Raw genomic sequence first — 10,212 nt, 5'->3', positions numbered from 1 at the left:
TTTCCTCACCTAATCCCTTCCAGGGGAACCACCTCCCAATACCATCACCTTGTGGGTTAGGATTTCTACTTATGAACCTCTGGAGCAAACAAACACTGAAGTTGTAGCAGCAAGCTCATCAGAACTGAGCTTTAGCAAGATGGCTCTGGCTATGGGACAAAGGAGGAGCAGAGGCGAGACCTGAGGGTGGAACACAGGGTGGACACAGAAAGCTGGTGTCCCCACAAAAGAAAGTGGAATCAGTGTCTCTGAGAGGAACTCCCAGGACCTCATGACGTTTGAGATTTGATTATTTGCCAAAGAAGAGAGAGGAGATGAGAAAAGGGGAAAAAGAGAGGAGAGGGAGGGAGAGAGGGGGAAAAGAAAGAAAGGAAACAAACCTGCCAGGAGAAAGTTAAGCTTTTTTCCAATAAATCAGTTGTCAGGGGCTCTTGTTGCTAAGCTACGGGGAATGTGGAACAGCCCGAGCTCCAGCTCGCTAAAAGGAGCTTTGGGGGAGGCGAGTGTAATCAGTCAAGTTGTTCCCTCCTCCAGGCCCAGAGCCCGGAGCTGCGCCCCGGGTGGGGTGGGGGTAGGAGGCTGCTCCACCCGCAGGAAGGCCCACGGTGCAAACACCAGTGCCTGCAGCAGGGAGAGGTTTCGTGGCTGGAGAGGTGGCAGCTGGGATGGAGCAGCAAAGCTCCAGGTAGCCCACACATTCCCAGATGCACAGGCAAGCTGATGTGCCTCTTTCTGTAAAGAGGCTTTCTGTAAAAAGAGGCTGCACCCAAAGCTGCTGTGCACCCTGCAGCAGTCCAGTTAGTGCAACACCTTTCTGCTAGCAGGTTCCAATCCCTCTCTTAACGTGTATTTAGGCAGTGGGCTTTTCTGGGTCTCTACTCTTTCAGTTTTGCTCTATGTAACCAAAATGGTCTCTCTCTCTCTCTCTCTCTCTCTCTCTCTCTCTCTCTCTCTCTCTCTCTCTCTCTCTCTCTCTCAATAACTTGACCACCACTACCTGTAACTTCTTAAATAAATTCAGATAATGGGGATAAGGAGAGTTGCATGACAACAAGAAGCCCAGGAGTGGGAGCTTAATCTACTTCCAAGGTCTTAAGTGCATGGTTTTGCCCTTGGAATTGAAAATGCATGACCTTATGCTCCTGGTGCATGTAGGGCCTGGGAACTGACTGTAAGGAACCAGGAGGCTCCAGGTGCACATGCCTTCAATTCCATTTCCTTAAATGAGGCCTAGCACTCGCAAACTCTGAATGTTGTAGAGTAGTTGCTTGGAAACAGACTAATCTTAAAGGTCAAACACATGCAACCTCCTACTTTCTCCTCTGACATGCAGACATCCTGATAGTCTCTGCCAGGTCCTCCTGGGCCCAGGGCTCCCGCAGGCAAAACCGAAGGCAGTGCATGCCTCCTCCCAAGGTCAGACACGAAGAAGGATAGGAAGGAGTTGGGGAGCCCAGAAATAGGCTTGAATTTAAAATTTTACATTTTGCAATTTAAAATTTTCAAAAAAAAAAAAAAAAAAAAAACAGTCAACAGGAAAAGTAAACTGGGTCAGAAGGGCTATGACTGAAAAACAGCAAAGAGTAAATTAAAGCCTGGGACAGAGAAAAGCGCTAGGGGAAGACGACCAAGGTGGGGAAGACCCAGAAGGAGAAATCAATGTCCACACACCCTGCTGACCTCCCACACTGAGCCAAGACGGCAAGAGTAACAGGTGTGGCGCAAGGCCAGCTCTTCCTCAGCTCTTGCAGGTGTCCTCGCCCCCAGTCAGAGCCCAGCCCCTGTGCCTTTGCTCCTGAATGTAACTTTCCCACTATCTGTGGGGCCTTGTGTAATTAAACTAACCTCACATGCATCAGTTTCCTCATCTGTGTAATGGGAATAATCTCTAAGAGACTTATTGTAAGGATTTTTTTTTTTTTATATTCAAAGTTTATTGTTCCAGAAACATGATTCCAAGAATCCTTCTTTTAGAGGTTGAAGCCTGACACATTCTCACAATGAATCCAAATGTTTTCAAGTTAGGCTTTGTCAAAGAAAGTATGCCATGACATATTTGTGAAAGTAATTTTCTGAATACCTTTAAATGTGCTAAGTAGAAATTTCTCACTGATGTTTAGGAGCACTGGTCTAACCTGGTTCTGGCTGTTTCTCCCTACCCTTACCTACATTTTTAGTACTATACTTACAACCTTAGCTTGGGTTACTCAGTGATATTAAGACTTCCTGGGTCAGGGAAAGCAAAAACAAAGTACCCTGTGGCATACTTGGTATCTAAGTAATCTATTATTGCTGGGCTGGGGTATAGCTCAGTATTAGGGCACTTGCTAAGATGAGAAATCCTGGGTTCAACATCCAGCACACTTTAAAAAAAAAAAAAAAAGTATCCTGTTGCTGCTTAAAGTAAGACCTATATCAGCACCCTAACCCAAGTAAGGACAAACAAATGTCATTTAGTTTTTATTCATAATCCATAAACTTAACTCTGCAATCCAGCTAGACTTGGGAGGGAAATAAGAAAAATATGGAACCCAAAGAACTGCAGCGAGAGCACAAAGATTATGGGATATTGCAAGCAGATGGGGTGGAGGGGTGCTCTCCTGAGCTACAGAGGAATGGTTTGGTGGTTAAGATAAACACAAGTCAAATGCATTAGAGATGTCCACAGTTGGTAATGGTGATCCTCTTGCTGGTCTTGCCATTCCTGGACCCAAAGCATTCCCGGCTTCCACGATGTTCATGCCCTCTTTCCCCTTCCCAAAGACCACCTGCTTGCCATCCAACCACTCAGTCTTGGCAGTGCAGATGAAAAACTGAGAACCGTTTGTGTTTGGCCCAGCATTTGCCATAGACAAGATGCCAGAGCCTGTATGCTTCAGGATGAAGTTCTCATCATCAAACTTCTCCCCATAGATGGACTTGCCGCCAGTGCCATTATGGCGTGTGAAGTCACCACCCTGGCACATAAATCCTGGAATAATTCTGTGAAAGCAGGAACCCTTATAACCAAATCCTTTCTCTCCAGTACTCAGAGCATGAAAATTTTCTGCTGTCTTTGGAACTTTGTCTGCAAACAGCTCGAAGGAGACGCAGCCCAAGGGCTCGCCGTCGACGGCGATGTCGAAGAACACGGTAGGGTTGACCATGGCTGACAGAGAACGACCACAGGCGACAGCGGCGTCTTGAAAGTGCTATTGTAAGGATTAAATCATAATATGGGAAGTGCTTAGACTAGTACTTGAGAATTACTCAAAAAGGTTAACTATGATGAATTTTATCATCATCATCATCATCTGGCCATTATGTTATGTTCCAAGTATGAAGTGAATGATAGAGAAAATGAACCTCAAGGTTAAATACTTGTCTAAAGCCAGGCAACAACTGGGTGTTGGTGCCAAGATTCAAACTCAGATCTGTTGGACCTGTAGCTCAGGTCTTTCTGCTGAGTCAGGTTCCTCTCTCTTGGTTTGTTGATACATGTGGGAAGCAGTGGGGGCAGGAGGAGAGAGCACAAGCCAGGGAGGGGGGACCCCTGGGTTCCAGCTTCTACTTGTTAACTGAGACCTGGACAAGTCAGTCCTGCTTTGAAGTTCAACTTCCCCATGAAAAATGGGTCACATACCCACCTCTGGGGATTGTGTCCTCAAGAAAATGAAGCCATGACAGTGTAAATGGCAACCCAGCACACATTCTGTGTCTTGGCATAGAGAACCAAAAAGTGCTAGATGGATCTAAATCTCCTTCCCAGCTCATGTGGAGCCCTGATGGCTTTCTTCTGACTCCCTGTCTTCCTCTGCTGCCCTGGGGAATCATTTTGAATCATTTTCGAGCTACCTTTCCACCCTTTTCTCATCTTTTGTGTTTCTGTTTTCTTTCTCTGGAAGTTTTCCTCCTTCCCTGTGGCTCCAGACCCTATTTGTGATTCATGCCTAGACCTAATACCTGTATCTGGGCCTTTAACTGGAGAATTAAAATCCTGTCTGGTCATAAGGACCAACCTCAAGCAAAATGGTAGGTTGGGTAGAACCTGTCTTCAACTTCTCCATTCTCATGCCCCCAGCCTGCTGCAACCTCCCTACTCCCAGTCCCTGGAACCCAAGCTCCTTGGGTTTTCTCTTTTCTTTTTTTTTTATTTTTAAATTTTTGTACCACAGATTTAACCCAGAAGTGTTTAACCTCTGAGTTACTTCCCTAACCCTTTTTTATATTTTGTTTAGAGACAGGGTCTTGCTAAGTTGCTTAGGGCCTCGCTGAGTTGCTGAGGCTGGCTTTGAACTCACGATTCTACTGCCTCAACCTCCCAAGCTGCTGGGATTACGGGTATGCACCACCATGCCTGGCACCCCTTGGGTTTTCTCTCCTTCTAACCAGATCCAATCTTTGGACAGAATCTGAAATTCCTCCTCTCTCAGGTGAAAGAGCATGAATCTTTAAATGGTTCAAAACTTCTGCCCAAGCACCAAAGCCACCCTGCCCAATTTCATGTTGGTTCATCTCTAAAGGGAGGGTGCTTGCTCCTGAGAGCAGGGTCTTCCCTGGAGAAGTCCCGCCAGGTACACATTGGGACCCTCCTGGGCATCAGTCAGGCCCTGACTGAAGTGCCTGGACTGCCTCCTGACCTTGTGGACTGTATCACAGTCACCCTTGTCACACCTATGACATCTGTTGTCAAAGAGCTTTGGAAATGTTAATTAACGAGCAACACCATCTAAAACAACAGACAGGCTAGCGACAACTGCAATTCCTTTCCTACTCTCAATCTCATCAAGAAAAAAATTCAAGGCCCATGTCAATCCTTGTTCCAGCACAGAGATTGTATGGCCCAGTGTTTAGACTACAGTTTTGCCAATATTCCTGGCTGATTTCTAAAAAAAAACATTTCATTGGTATTGTGCCATTTGTTTTAGTCACCTATGTTAGCACTTGGGTTCAAGTCCCAGCCCCCAATCCCAAGTGCATGACCTTGGGTAGGTCTGGTGACCTTCCACCTTGATTGACTCATCTAGAAAATGAAATAATAGGCTGTTACAGTGGTGCATGCCTGTAATTCCAGCAACTTGGGAGGTTGAGGCAGGGGGATCACAAGTTCAAGGTCAATCTCAGCAACTTAGGGAGACCCTCAGCAATTTGGCAAGAATCTATCTCAAAATAAAAACTAAAAACTAAAAGAGTGGAAATGTAACTCAGTGATAAAGAACCCCTGGGCTCCCTTTCCAGTACCCAAAATACACAAATAATAAAATAATAGTTCCTAACTCTACGGATTGTTGTGAGCCTTAAATGAGATAATATCTGCAAAGTATCTACTTCAGAGCCTTACATTGAAAGATACTCAGTGAGTTCCCTTCTGCCCCTCCTCACTGTCCCACCCCTTTGCTTCATGGCATCATGGGAAAACAAATAGAAAGATCCACTCTGGTCTGGTTAGCACAGTCTATTCTAAAAGGAGATGCACGTGGTCATTAAAAATCACAGACCTGCATTCTTCTGTGTAAAATTTTTCAAGTTTTCTTTTTTACCTTTCCTACTCTTTGCTAGGAAAGAGGAAAAAAATAAACATGAAAGATGAACTGGAGAGAAAGTTGTAAAGAGCCATACAGGATGACTATTGTGTCAGACACACCAAAATCAACAGAGCGCTTTGAGCAGAGATTGTTTACAGGCTGTTATTATTCACCTGGCTGAGGCTGAAGTGGATAAGAAAGAGCCAGCAAAGTGTTCCTTCCTTGGAAGCTTTGTGACAATTTAACTGTTGGTGTGGCGGGCATTCGGCTTCAGACCCTAATAAACACAGAAATCTCACCCAGCTCCTTATGGCCTGCTTTAACATGCTCTGGGTGACCCATCGTCCTAGAGCCAGGCGAGAGGGGCAGGTCAGTAACTGTGAATTACTGACAACCCTTTGGATTCATGGTCAGGATCAAGAGAACAAGCAGAAGTCAAAGCCAGTGAAGCAAACGGGAAGGCACACTCGGGAGGCAAACAAGGCCAGATATTAGGAGGTCAGGTCAGAAAATAGAATGGCAAATTGTGGGTGAGATCCATGACAGGGTGCTGGCTGAATGGAGCAGTCTGTGCCAACTGACCCACAAGTGCCAGGCTGGGCCAGGCATACAGCAGGAGCCAAATGCCAACCCTGGAAAGGGAGGGGAGCTGATGGAAGAGGAGCAGGGACCAGGAAATAGCCAAAGCTAAAAACAAGTAGAACAAGAACAGGTGAAGGTCAAAACATATCTGCAATCCCAAGGTCAAATCCAAACTTGAGTGACGTCAAGAACAGAGTGGCAGAGACAGGCTGAGACTCATCCGGTTCCTCCAAACTGGAAAGGTTGTGACCTGCCTTTCTCACTGCTGTGTGCTCAGGACCTCGAGCAGGTCTGGTGGGCACACAGGAAGTATTTCCATGAATATAAGTTGTCCTTGCTTTTGTCAAAGTTGGCAGACGCCCGTGAGTAAGCAAGATGAAGGAACTGGAATCAGACTCGGTCGTATGTACAACATCTCAGCAAACGCCCTAACTGTCCCTAACTCCTGGTGCTCAGCACTTTTAGTCCGACATACCTCAGACCTGCTGTCTCTTCTTAGAGCCTGAGTTTCCTATGGTTGCTGTAACAAATTAGGACAAACCTGACTTAAAACAACAGAAACTTATTCTGTCATTGTTCTAGAGACCAGAGTTCAAAATCTGTATCTCAGAGTGGAAATCAAGGAGTCAGCAGGGATGTGCTCCCTTTGGGGCTCTTTAAGAGAGAATCCTTGCCTCTCCAGCCTCTGGTGGCTCTGGGTTGTTTGGCTTGTGTCTGCCTCTGCCTCCCCAGGGCTGTTTTTCCTCTGTTCTTCACCATGTCTCTCTCCTCTCTAGATCTCTTATAAGGATGTTTATCATTGGATTTAGGGCCCACTGAATAACCAAGAATGATTTCATCTCCAGATCCTTAACTTTCATGTACAGGAATCCTCTTGTCAAATAAGGTCACATTCACAGGTTCCAGGATCTGGGCATCTCTTTGGGGCTCTCTTTCAACTTACTATATCTCCTCTGTCAAATTTTACCTGCTCTGTGCTTTATTCCCTCAGATCCCAATGTTTTAAGCAAAAATGTTAATGATTTAATATTACCTCTCTTTTGAGCAGAGAATTCCAGAAGACTGAGGGCATTGGTTAAAAGAATGTCTCTCTAGGGGCTGGAATTTTAGGCCTATCCAGGTCCCTGAAGAAGATAGGTTTGGTAAGAAGTTTTTGTCTGCAGCCCTTCCGTAAATTCATTACTGGCAAGGAATTTGTCCCTGTTACCTCCTCACCAAAGTCATGAGAGAGTTGGAAGTGTTCCTTAACCATTTATCTCTTCATGACTTTCTAAATAACTTCTACTTCTTTCTAAGCTTAATTTTTCCCATTGAAACTACTTAATGGTAGTTGTGCATCGTGCTAAGCAATTGACAAACATCTCCTTTTTCCTTGTAACATTCCCTAGGATGTGGGAATTGTTGCTCTTCCATTTTACAGACAGAGAAACGGAGGTTTAGAAGTCAAATAGCAGAATCAACACTTGAACCAGGTTCTCTCTTGCCCTAAATCCCACCTTTCAACTACCTTACTGATACAGCTCCTGCCAGTCTTTGAATGGCAGTGCCCTGAGAACTGGACTCTCAGAAGCATGGTGGGCGTGGGCGGGGGAGGGAGCCAAGAGCCTGGAAGCTATAGAGGGAGGGTTGCTTCCAGAAAGTCAAGGATGATGGAGTTTGATGATTGACTTGGGGTCAAGGTCTGCCTCTTTATTTATTAGTGCCACCATTTTGAGAGATTCCCTTTTCTTCAGGAGTGAGCCATGATTGGCTAAGTTTTAGAGAGACAGAGGTGCAAAGGATGGAGTGGAATCCCTCCTGGTGTTTCCTGTGAGCACAGAGGGGAGGGGAATGAGGGGGAAATAACAATTGAGAAAACAAGTTCCACCAGTAAGGTGTGAGGTCTTGGGCATTAGGTAGCAATATTGTCCCACCCACAGTAGGAAGAGCATTTGTTCCAGTGACCATCTGTCAGGCTAAGTGCCTTACCTATCAGGAAGGTAGGAAACTAACATTATTTGAGTAAGTTGATTTTTAGACTACTTCCTTTGTATTTGGAAGCCTCCAGATAACCCTCTGAGGAAGATGCTTCTCTCTTCATTTTATGGAAATGGGGCTCAGAGCCGAAGCGGTTTGCCTGAGGTCATTCAACTCATGAGTGGCAAAGGGGAGACTGTGCCTTATTCACTGCAGCGAGGTCTGTAGGACCTGAAGCGCTCATCACCCTGCCTAATACGTCTGGGGACTCAGTCCCTCCAGTTCAGCGAGGCATGCCTTGGTCTCTTCCTTTCCTTAGTCAGGTGTCCAAGTCACTCATGCCTTGTCCTGAAGGTCATTAAAGTGCCCTTCACAGAGATTGTGCTGAGTCCCACTCTGTCACATGGCTTCACTGATGTCACCCTGCCAGACCCTGTGTGATTCCCACCGACCTCCCCTATGTCCCTGGCTTTGTCCTTAACCACGCAGGCTAGGCTTTCTTCCTACCCTGGTGACATCTCTCCTCCTATCTTCATCTCAACTGTCTGTGCCACATCACTCAAGGGAAAAGTGAGCTGGAGTCCTCTCCTGACCACTGGTGCCCGAGTCCCTGTGGTAGGCAGGACAATAGCCTATAGAAATATTAGGTCTTAATCCCTGGAACCTGTGAATGTTATATAAGGAAAAAATCATCTTTGTCAATATGGTTAAATTAAGGATCCTGAGATGGAGAGCTTATCCTAGGTTAATCAGGTCAACAGCAAATGTAATCACAAGTGTCCTACAGGCTACAGAACACAGGAGATTACACACACTTAGAAACGGACACACAGAGAAGGCCATGTGAAGCACAGACTGTAGGGATACAGCCATAAGTCAGGAAGTGCCAACAGCCCTCAGGAGCTGGAGAAAGCAAGAAGCAGGTCCCCCTTTGCTGTCTCTGAGGAAGCACAGCCCTGTGACCCCTTGCTTTTGACCCACAGCGAGTGATTTCATAATTTTACCCCCAAGAACTATGAGAGAATAAGTTTCCACTGTTTTAAGTCACCAAGTATGTGGTTATTTGTCACAGCAGCCACAGGAAACTAATCCAGATCCCAAGAGGGTTGAATTTGCTCTCCTAGTTTCTATCAATCTCACTAGCTTTTAATTGTCTTATCCACTTGGCTCCCCTGCTTTCTTAGCCCCTTTCTCTGAGAACCTGGTCCAATAATCATGATTTATTGAGCATCTACTCCACACCAGGCACCAAACTGGGGGCTCTACCTTGGCTACATCACTAACTCATGTAATAATTCCATGAGGCTGAAAGAAGGTAATTTGTCCATGTTCAGACAGCTAGAAAATGCTAGAGCTGGAATCTAGGAATACATCTGTCTACCTCCAAAGCCTGTGACCATAACCCTGGTGCCTCCCTGCCCAAGTGGGGTCCTTTTATAGAGACCAACCATCAGCACTCGTGAGTCTCTCCCCAAAAGCCTATTGGCATCTCAGGCAATATCAAGTGCTTATTTTGTGCCTGGTCTTGGGCTTAGGACATTACACACATTATTTTATTTTTATAATGAAAGCGACTCCATGAGGCAGAAACGATTATTATACTTTTTTACAGACTAGGAAACAAAATCCAGTGGTAAAAACCAGCACCAGGCCCTGATCTCCTGGGGTCCTGGACCAGTGTCACTTTCTCTGACCTGCTGGCTTCCCATTTGCATCGACTCTCTGAGCTCTAATTTGACTTGGACTCCATTCAAGTGTCTGAAAGGACTCTGTGTTGTCCAAAGTTTGGAGGACTTCCATCAACTTCATGTGTGGAGCTTGCTTGTTGGTTTCCAGAGAGTTCAAAACACCCACAGTGCCATATAAATATTCCACTGCCCAAACATTCACAAGCACCCTACCCACATTTTCAAAAGTCTCTCCTCCTAATCCCACCTGCACCCTCCTCCTCCCCCATCAGAAACCTTGACACAGTTACAATGTAACGTAATATGCTAAAAAAAATTATAAAATGTAAATTGTTATAACACATTATGGTGATGATAATATAAAAATTGAGAAGAAAAATGTTAAGGGTTTCACCAAAATATGTATTCTAAGTCTTTTTTAAAAAAATGCATCTTAATGGAAGTGGGTGGAGGGAAGAGAGCCAGAGAAGAGAGAATGAGAG

The 10,212-nt window shown here is 45.4% G+C and overlaps 1 pseudogene; it reads right to left on the bottom strand.

Annotated features, from left to right (window-relative positions):
- Nucleotides 1–2,158: 2,158 nt before the first annotated feature.
- LOC124963259 (peptidyl-prolyl cis-trans isomerase A-like) lies at nucleotides 2,159–3,191 on the bottom strand (annotated as a pseudogene).
- Nucleotides 3,192–10,212: the final 7,021 nt, after the last annotated feature.

The sequence above is a fragment of the Sciurus carolinensis genome, chromosome 13, assembly GCF_902686445.1.
Source record: "Sciurus carolinensis chromosome 13, mSciCar1.2, whole genome shotgun sequence".
Taxonomy (NCBI): Eukaryota; Metazoa; Chordata; class Mammalia; order Rodentia; family Sciuridae; genus Sciurus; species Sciurus carolinensis.
Note: the sequence above shows the minus strand (reverse complement) of the source record. Positions and strands in the feature narration are given on the sequence as shown.